Source organism: Mirounga angustirostris, unplaced genomic scaffold (assembly GCF_029215605.1).
Source record: "Mirounga angustirostris isolate CCGP_5_RB_7025 unplaced genomic scaffold, mMirAng1.0.hap1 SCAF_1, whole genome shotgun sequence".
NCBI lineage: Eukaryota > Metazoa > Chordata > Mammalia > Carnivora > Phocidae > Mirounga > Mirounga angustirostris.
Window position 1 is genome coordinate 16,374,985 of NW_026991709.1, and position 9,944 is coordinate 16,384,928.

General features: G+C 40.2%; 1 pseudogene; it reads right to left on the reverse strand.

The window, feature by feature from the left end:
- Nucleotides 1-893: 893 nt before the first annotated feature.
- Nucleotides 894-1,230, reverse strand: LOC123834472 (ubiquitin-conjugating enzyme E2 D3-like; annotated as a pseudogene).
- Between the last annotated feature and the right edge of the window lie 8,714 nt (nucleotides 1,231-9,944).

Here is a 9,944-nt window from a genome sequence, read left to right on the forward strand (position 1 = left end):
AAAATTAACAAGTCCTAATGCATTTTCCCATGTTATTGCAGCTTTGCAAAAATCAGGGGAGAACATAGGCAAGGGATAGGAAAAATATGTCTGGAATGACATAGTAAGGTACAATGGGAAACTAAATAACCAAGTTGGAAAAGGAGGCTAAGAAGTCAGTAAGTTAGAACTGGGATATGATAAAGCCTAGAAAAATTTATCCATAATGTAGAAGAGCATTTTATTGACGAGACATTAAGATGATGATATAATAAAATTTTGAAAAATAGAGGGTCCCTGCACTCTTCACATTAACACAACTCCATAAGTGTCATCCATTTTTTTGCCCTGGGGTATAGAGTGGCAGTCAGGACTTCAGCTCAGGTCAGACAGACTTGGGTGTAATTCCAGGCCCATCATTGCTGACTCAACAAGTTATTTAAGAGTATTTCAGCTTTAGTTTTCTTAGCTATATATTGGCCTAAATAGATAATGCATCTAAAGTGATCAACAAGATATGTGAGACAAGTAAACTTAACACTCATATAATTTTTTAAGAACATGTATCTTTTAAGCTCCTGCTGTATGCCCTCTTTATAGAGCTTATGGTGGGAAGAGAGAGGCAGACAAATCAGCACACAGGTGGATAATGGCATATGGTGAAGGAAAAATGCAGAATATTGGGAGAATATCAAACACAAAGATCTGACCTGATCTGGGGAATCAAGAGAAAGTGATGTTCCCTGAGAAAGTGATGTTGGTCTGAGAAGTAAAGGAGAATTGGGGGTTAAATAGGTAAAGAAGGAGGGGGATCTGGGAAAGGATAGGTGTATATATACATATGTAATATATATATTTAGTAATTTAAAGTTTATTCTAGCTATAATGCAGGCTAATCTGACTTTAAGGTAACATCATGTGGCACACTTCTGAGTCCATTCATGAGATTCTATTGAACTTGCCTCTGTCTGTTTCACAGCACTAGGGGGTCATCTGGATTTGGATCACATAGCGGTGAACAAATGGATAAAAGAACTTCAGAAATAGATAAAGCAGGTGACTGCTATGATCTTAGACTATTGAGACCAGTTCTGCCATTACTGTTATGTTTGGATGATACATTCTTGTTATAAATACACTTTAGGGTGGTTTGAAGGGGTAATGTGTAGGAAAATGAATTGTGAAGAAGAATACACCGCATTGATATGGGCTGTCTTCAGGTCCCATAATGTTGGCTTGCCAATGATACATTGTCATCCCAGCTGGACCTGCTGTATGTGCAAAGCTCCTGAGATGTTGGGGATCATGGGCTTTTCTGGGGAACTGAAGGTTGGCTGGGGTTGCTGGGTCCCTGAGAATGAGTGAAGGGGTTGCAATGGATGAGCCTGAGTGGGTGGGCCAAGGCCACATCACACTGAGCCTTTATCCTAAGTGCAGTGGGAGCTGATGCAGGACTTTCTCTGGGGGGAGGGACAAGATCTGCTGTGAGCATGGCATGAAGCAGCACAAGGGAGGATGTTTGCTCTTGCTCTTCTACAGGGAGGGCTGACAGTGGCAGACACTAAGTGGTGACATGAGCAATTGAAAAGTGAAGAGACCCAGGAGATATTTAGGAGATCAAATTGACAGGACTTGGATAGGATGGGTATGGCTGCTGAGGAGGAGGGGAAATGGTAAGCATGAGTCCTGAACTTCCAGATTGGAAACAGAACATGTGGGGGTGCTATTCCTTGCAATAGGCAACACCAGCAAAGTACCACCTTTGCAGAATATCTTTGTCCTTATTTATATGCAGATTCATTTCATGACTCTGAAACCATAGTGTACATTTTTTTGTATTTTTATTCATGGAAGAGCATTAATATTAATATGCGTATATCTATGCAAACACACATACAAAAAATAGGTCTGCCATGAATAGTCTAAACTAGTAAAAGCCTTTATTTAGCTTTATCATAAACTTAGGAAATTTGAAAATTTTATACGATTTATCTTATTTCTAGAAATCTGTCCTATATGATTTGCTTATAGGTTTCTAAAGAACTGCAATGTGTTCATTCTCCCCAAGGAATGAAATTTGTGTTCTCAGGATTTAGTGTCATATTCAAGGCCCCGAGTCACTCTCTAGTGTTTCCCTTCTCATCCTGAGGGTACCATGTTTTCTTGGTTTTGATTATGTTGGTTCCTCTGCCTCAGATGTCCTCTAAACACTTCAGCCCCAGCTAAGCTTGTCATCATCCTTCAAGGCCTCTTTGAAATGTCACCTCCTCTCTGAAGCTTTCCTGGATCCTGGTCGCCTTGTTTCTAAATTGCCTTGCTCTGGCATGAGTATCACAGACAGACTGGAATTAAAGTGAAGTTGTTCCTATTTGCCTCCCTTAGATCAACAGTTCCTAAAACTTTTTTGATGATTCTTCCTCCCAATTAGTAAACACTGTTCTGCATTCCCTCTGATTTAAGTTCTGCATTCCCTCTGATTTAAGTTAGGTTCCCCTAGAAGCAGATCCTGAGATAAGGATGTGAAAGCAAGTAATCTCTTGGGAAAGAACCCCAGGAAGTGCCCTTAAGGGAGCTGGGGAATTGAGACAGGGAAGGGAAGGAATCCAGTAAGCGGAGCATTTCTGAGCAGGTAAGCTTGTCAGACAACCAAGGCTCATTCCCTCGGGGCCCTAAGAGGCTACACAGGTACATCCGGCCTCAGGGTTGGCGCCCCTGAAGGCGAGGACCCTGGAGAGACGGTCCTCTATTGTCAGTCAGTCAGTGGTCGAGGGCTGCTCCAGGGGGCCTTGACTCCCCAGCACTTTTGACCTGGTCTGGCCTGCTCTCTGCTCCTGGGCCCAATACACTCCAGCAGCCAGAGGGCCCCTCATGCACAAAGTTGCAGATACTTGCAGTTGAAAACTGTTCGTGCATGGGTGCACAGGGCAAAGTGATGGCTGAAGGCGGTGATGGTGTCTGCAGAAATAATTTTCTTATTTCCAAGTCATGCACAACAATGAAAGCTTCTCCCTCCTCCTCTGAAACAATTAGGAGGACACAGTATTTGAGAAAGGAAAGAGCACATTACCAGAGGGGAGTGTGGTAGGGACCTGGATTTTTTTTTTTTCCTTCTTATTTTATTAAATGTACCTAGAGTTTTTAGCTAATATATTTTAATGGGGAACATATTAAAAATCAGGGTCTAGAATTTATAGTGGTTGTAAGAAGGAAAGTGAAAAATAACAAGCCTCTGGAGTCTGACTGTTTTTATTGTGTAAGTGCTACCACCAGAAGGAAGGGGTTGTAAAATCTTATCATGGAATATGGGAGGCATTAACCACATAGTTATACAAAGGAGAATTTTCTCATGGACAATGTAACGCAAAGCCTGTTTAATGAAGAGTTCTGAGTTTGGATGGGGCCTTAGTTTAGGAATGTGTTACTTGAAGTCTTAAAAAATAGCAAATGTATTTTACGTGAAGTATATGCATTAAAGCGGGCTTATTTGATTTTTTCCCAGTAGAGACAAGAGAAAAATGGTTCTTTTCATCCCATTTTCCGTATGTTTGTAGCACTCGCTGTTCTCTGATTCTTTCCTATTGTGTTCTCTGCTCTCCCCCACTTCTCATTCCCTCTCCCTAATACTGGCTGCTTTTTAAGATGATGTGATTTCTGGATTTGTGGAATCCATTCATTTTTCAAGAAATGAATTGGTACTGCCTTGCTGTCATAGTGCCTGAGTTATAAAGTATTGAGGTGATTTGTTATCCATACACATATGGAGAAAGTATCTTAGGTTGAGAAAACGTATATAAATTCTTAGTCATCTGCACAGCTCCTATCACAAATACCATTTGAAATCAAAGGGAGGTAAAATCTTGGTGGGTTTGTGTTACCTTGAGTTATGTTCAAGAACAAAATCAGGCCACTCGTTGGCTGGTTTTTCTCTTTCCAAATTCTATTCCCAGCAGAATGCCAATAGCATCCAGCAGTTTAATTCATTATTATGCAAAGTCCAAGTGAGTGAAATTTTAACCTCTGCTTCTAACCACTTCGCGTTGGTTTTATCTGTAATTAACTTAGTGAAAGGCATCTGATGACATATTCTTCTGTGTGCTCCACTTACCTAACTTATGAGGTCCTCTGAAGAGTTTAATTTAACCACTTTATACTGAAAAGAGTCACATGGTAGAGCAGGAATATTAATTAAGAATTCTAGGTGTTTTAACAAGAAATCCCGAAGGGCACTATTGGATGAGCCCACAAGGGGAATGTTTGTGAAGTCTTGACTGGTGTGGTTAGGTCTGGGGCATATTGTGGTTGAGAGAACACAGCACTGAAACCAAAATTAGCTTCAGGGTAGCTTAAATCCATTACATCTCTCAAAAGCAATGCTTTTAAAAATTCCTTTTCCCACCCCTCTCCCATCAACTGTGCATATTCTCTGCAGGTGTACCTGGACCTTTATTTTTCAAATGCCCTTCGCCTGGGAAAACTCCTCTTGCAATCCCAGCTCTGCAATTTCCTATACTCTTCTCCTCTGCCACCTGCCTGATTCTGCCTACAAAAGCCCCAAAAGATCAGTCTGGCAAAAATAAGAGCTCCTTGGAGGGCAGAAAAGAGGAAGACAGACTAGGTAAAGGTAGAAAACCCTTTTTATAGGGTGGAAGAATGGAAAAGTCCAGGGATCCTCATAAAATAATCTTTGTAGTTAAAGTATACAGATATGGGTGTAGGATAATTATTTATTTGACAACACCAAGGGGCATTTTATTAATGGCAGGCGTGATTGTCCTTTATAACAGCCATCCCAAAACATTAGAGAGATGCATTCCAAAGTTCCATCCTACATTGTGACTCCTCTAGAAACCCTTTCTGAATGCACTTATATTTTAAAATTGTGCCACTCATGAGTTCCACAAGTTGAAGACAGTTTGAGAACTCTCAGATTTGGTAAATAACTCTCTATGCTATCTATACCTTCCATGATTTTCAGGACCTCATTCATTCTTCCAACCCTCTTTCCTTCTTTTAATCTCTCTTGTTTAGGAAAATGCCTCCATTCTCTTAAGCATTTTGGTTAACCTCCTTGGATTGCCTCCAGTTCAGCTATGTTACCTTTGAAATACGGCAGTCAGAATTGCTCACAGTATTCCAGGTTGTATGAGTCAGTTTTGGGTGAGGAAGGACAATTTTGTGTGATTTACTTTTAGCATCCTTTTTTTTTTTTGTTAATGTCCAGAATTATTTTTGTTGTTATAGCTTTCCAAAGGGTCAGTATCTTTAAAAAATACACCATAACGATTCCTCCACCATTTTCCTTGGTCATGGCCAATGTTGGGACTGTCATACTATTCTTCTGGAAACATGGCTTGAACTAATTGTTGTACTTACCTAACATATACCCACATAAGATATTTTCCTTCACACCCTTTGTATATCTGTAATTATCTGAAAAGATTATTAAAAATGCTCCTCCCATTTCCAGTTATATTTATCTGTGTGAGGCTGAATTTTCCTTGTGTACTTTAACTAAAACTACAGATTGCAGCAGATTGAATGTAGCAGCAGATATGAGTCCAGATGCTTTTTGTTAAGCCATGCATTAAAGAGATTGGCAAAAATGTAAGACTATGTTACTCTTCTCACTATGTTTCTTTTTTGAAAACTATAGTTATTTTTCATAAAAATGTCATTTATGTTAACATTTAATGGATTCACTATTGTTACCTAAGAACAAATAAATTAATATTTAAAAAAATCTGAACTTAAATCTCTAATATAGGAAATACCAATTGGCATAACCCATATAAACAAAGCCCTGTTGGGTTCCTCAGCAATTTTTCAGAATGTAAAGGGATGTTGAGGCCCAAAAGTTTGAGAGCTGTATGGACTTCGGAGAATCCAAATATCATTTCCACATTCTTTGTGCACATGATTGCTTACTTCTTTATATTTGCTTCACTCACTAGGGCATTTATATTTATCTTAGAGCATAGAGGAATTTCCTGCTTGCTTGGAGCTCTAACCTAGAACAGAATACATGTAACAGTAGGAAAACACAGTGGTAACAGTATGGTACAAAGACTAATGTCAGTTTTACCTTTGTTGTTGTTTAGAGTGAGTATCTACAAATTTGGTATGTAGACTCCAAATAATTTTATCAACTGGGCTTTGATCATGAAAGTACAAGTTTTTCTTTTTCTGTTATGGTAATGGCCATGAAGATTAAAAAAAAAAAAGTGTGAGGTCTGGGAATATCTAATTCTTAAAAAATTTAGTAAATTCTGTACTTTCAAAGATGGCTAAGAGAGAAACCTCCAAATTTTAGAGACAATTGAACAACATTAAGAAAGGAGAGCATATACAATGAGCTAAGTTTTCCTGCTTCTAGGAAGAGTGAAGTTGATCCCAGTGGAGTCTGTCGTGGCCATACTTTACATGTGCCTGTCTTCTAGGTGCAGGGGAAATAAGACAAACAGCATCTGAGAACTAACAAGGACCTGCAATTTATCAGAATCGTCTTCAGATGTCTTTCAAATGGAAAAAAACATTGTGCAACAGATTAAACACTATGGTAGTTGCAACTGACAGCTTTTGAATGTTCAAAGAAATAAATGGAGGATCTTGCATGTGAAAACAGATGGGATTTAGAGACAGATTTGAGAATTCCTATGAGAAGTTAGGTTTACTGCAAAGGAAAACAAGTAACCTGTGATTTTGGAGGGAATGAAGCACTGTGAGCTGGTGTGGTAAGCAGAATCATGGCCTCCTAAACATGTCTGTGTCCTAATCCCCAGAACCTTTGTTTTATCTTGCGTGGCAAAAAGGACTTTGCAGATGTGATATCAAGGATGTGAAGATGGGGAAATTATCTTGGATTATCCAAGTGGCCCAAGCAAATCACATAGGTTTTTTAAAAGCAGGGAATCTTTTCGGGCTCTGGTCAGAGAAAGGGAGATGTGACTACAGAAGCATGAATGGTTAGAGATGCAATGTTGCTGGCTTTGAAGACGGAGGAAAGGAGTATGTGTCATGGAATGTGGGTGGCCTTGAGAAGCTGGAAAAGGCAAAGAAATGGATTTACTCTCAGAGCCTCTAGAAGGAATGCAAGTCCTGCAGACGCCTTGATTTTGTCCTGGTGAAGCTCTTATTGGACTGCTAATCTAAGAAATGCAAGATAATAAATTCGTGTCTCTTTCAACTTCTAAATTTCCAGCAGTTTGTTATGGTAAAGAACGAAAAGAGCTGGTTCTTCATTTTCTCTTCAGGTACGCAACGCCTGGCTTTACAATATGCCATTTAAATCAGTTGACCAAATAATAAGATAGGGAGTCAATGAGGCACATGTTGCTTTTCTATTTCTTTCATGAGGACCCCACTGGAACTTGCTTCTAAGTCTTTGATAGCAGAGTGAGTGAGGAAGGAAGGTAGTGTTCTGGGGAAATCATTCTAAAATCTTGCCTTTTCTTTTGGTGAGTAAAGGCAAGTAGTCATAAAAATCACTTAAACCAAGGGGGTAATTTATCATGGTTATTGAAGATCCGCAGATATAGAAATTTTAGTTTGCAGAAGAGAATGGGTTCAAAGAAATGTTAAAATTATTTGTTAAAAAAACTATGTTAATATTTGAAGACTTGGCCCAGTACCATGGCAAGGTGGGACGAGAAAAGAAAAATTTGCTAAGCTGCTTGAAGAGAGGAGAGCAGTTTCTATTTTTTTTTTCTTTTAAAGATTTATTCATTTATTTTAGAGAGAGCAAGAGCAAGTGCTCAAGTGGGGGGGAGGGGCGAGAGAGAGAGAGAGAGAGAAGCAGACTCCATGCTGAGCGGGGAGCTTGACCCAGGGCTTGATCCCACCACCCTGAAATCATGACCTCAGGTGAAATCAGGAGTTGGAGGCTTAACTGAGCCACCCCGGCACCCTTGGTTTCTGTTTCTTCACCCTCATGCAATTTTGTTGAGGTGGGGCCAGAGATGCCTCGGGGGAAGCCCAGCATGTACAATTGGTAGCAGTGGTGAAGAGGGAATGAGACAATTACTCTGGATGCAAAATTAGAAGTGCCAAAGCAGTTTGAAGCCAGCCAGGAAGTTTGCCAAGCGATGAAGGCATTGGTGCTTGCTGCCTTTACATGCCCCACCCTGTTTGGGGACCAGGACAGTCTCAGTGATGTTTACATTCAGCATTTTAATTTTGAAACTGTGTATGTTCTGTCCTTGATTTTTTTTTTTTTAAAGGTTTTATTTATTTATTTGACAGAGAGAGACAGAGCAAGAGAGGGAACACAAGCAGGGGGAGTGGGAGAGGGAGAAGCAGGCCTCCCACCGAGCAGGGAGCCCCATGCGGGGTTTGATCCCAGGACCCTGGGATCCTGACCTGAGCCCAAGGCAGACATTTAACCGATGGAGCCACCCAGGCGCCCCTTGTCCTTGATTTTTATTTTAAGTAATTCATTTTTGTTAAATGATTTGTTTTACATTACTTAAGGGTTATTTTATTACATCTTTAGGGCCAACAGTTTTCCTGGGAGATGGCAGCTGGAAGTCAGGGGGGGAAATGAGGCTCACCTGAAAGAATTTGACTTTTTAGCTTTTTTCCCCTACTGTGTCCATTCAAAGCCTACCTGCATTTCATAACTCTAGTGGAAAGGGAATGATTACTTGCCAAAATCTCCTGGAACATGCTGAATATCATGGTAAAAAGAATATAACATCTAGTAAAATTGCTAAGCAGGGAGCTTAGAGCTACCACCCTAATCGCTTGTGTCTCACCCAGATGGTGTCCCAGATATAAATTTCTATCAGGAGACAGGAAAAGCAAACCTTTAACCAGCTGCACATTTTATTTGAAGTCTCAGGATACTTAGAAAACGCCTCATGAGTATAAGGAGGTTTCATTGCAAGAGCAATGAATTTGGAGGTCTGAAAGGAACCAGAATGGGCAGGAAAAGAGTTTTCTATGTGGTCTCATTTATATTCCCCAGCTAGGATTAGCTTGTAGAAAGTCAGCATTTTCAACCAGTCCTGGCTCTCTTCTCCTGGTCTAGGAAGATTCAGTCAACTTAGCGAATTTCCAAGGCACAAGGAAGTTGTACGAACTCCATCTCCCAGCTAATGTTTGTATGTTGAGAGTTCTATTTCTTCTATTTCTTAAGGGTCCAAATAATACTTTGGCCAGTATTTTAACTGTAAGGTGACATTGGCAGACACTGTTTCATAGGCACATGATCTCAGCATTAACTATGACCAAATAAACTGCAAACCCATGAACATGGGGTAAAAGCTGGTGTTCTACCTAGGAGAACAGTGTCTAAAATACCAAGGGAAGAATGGAAAAAATGTACACCTCATTAAATATAATGTTGTTACACTGTGATTTTTTTTTTTTTCTGTAACTAACTCTGAATTAGAGGATCCAATAAATTTTACACAGGATGAATGTACTTCTATAAAAGCCATGTTCCTCCCTGTGCAAGAGGATGCTGGTGAAATGTAGGGGATGGGGAATGTAAGGCATGATTAGTGTGTTGGAAGCTGCCACGGGGAAGGGCTGCCTCAGCTTGGACCCATGGATAGAGAGCACCAGAGCAGGAATCAGGAGGCCTGGGTTTCAGCTTTTCTTCATCCTCAGCTAAAGGATGAGCATGGTACTTAATAATTCCCCAGGTGAGTTTCTTCTTATGTAACATAGCATCAGTAACACCCACCCTCAGTGTTATTATTGCAAAGACTATATCAGAAAAAGGAAGCAAAGCATCCAACATGGCACTCAACAAGGCTGGCTTTATTCTTCTTTAGCCTTGATCTAGAAGCAGGGGTAGTAATCTTTACTTCATCCCTTCCTCTAAGCACTCTCCAGCCAGAGATTCTTCAGGGATTCAGGGAACCCCCTCCCCACTTTTATTGGAGAAAGCTGAATATAATCAATACTTCAAATACCATTGCTTGTGATGAGGATGGTTGTGAGAACGAAGTGAGGGGAGAAGA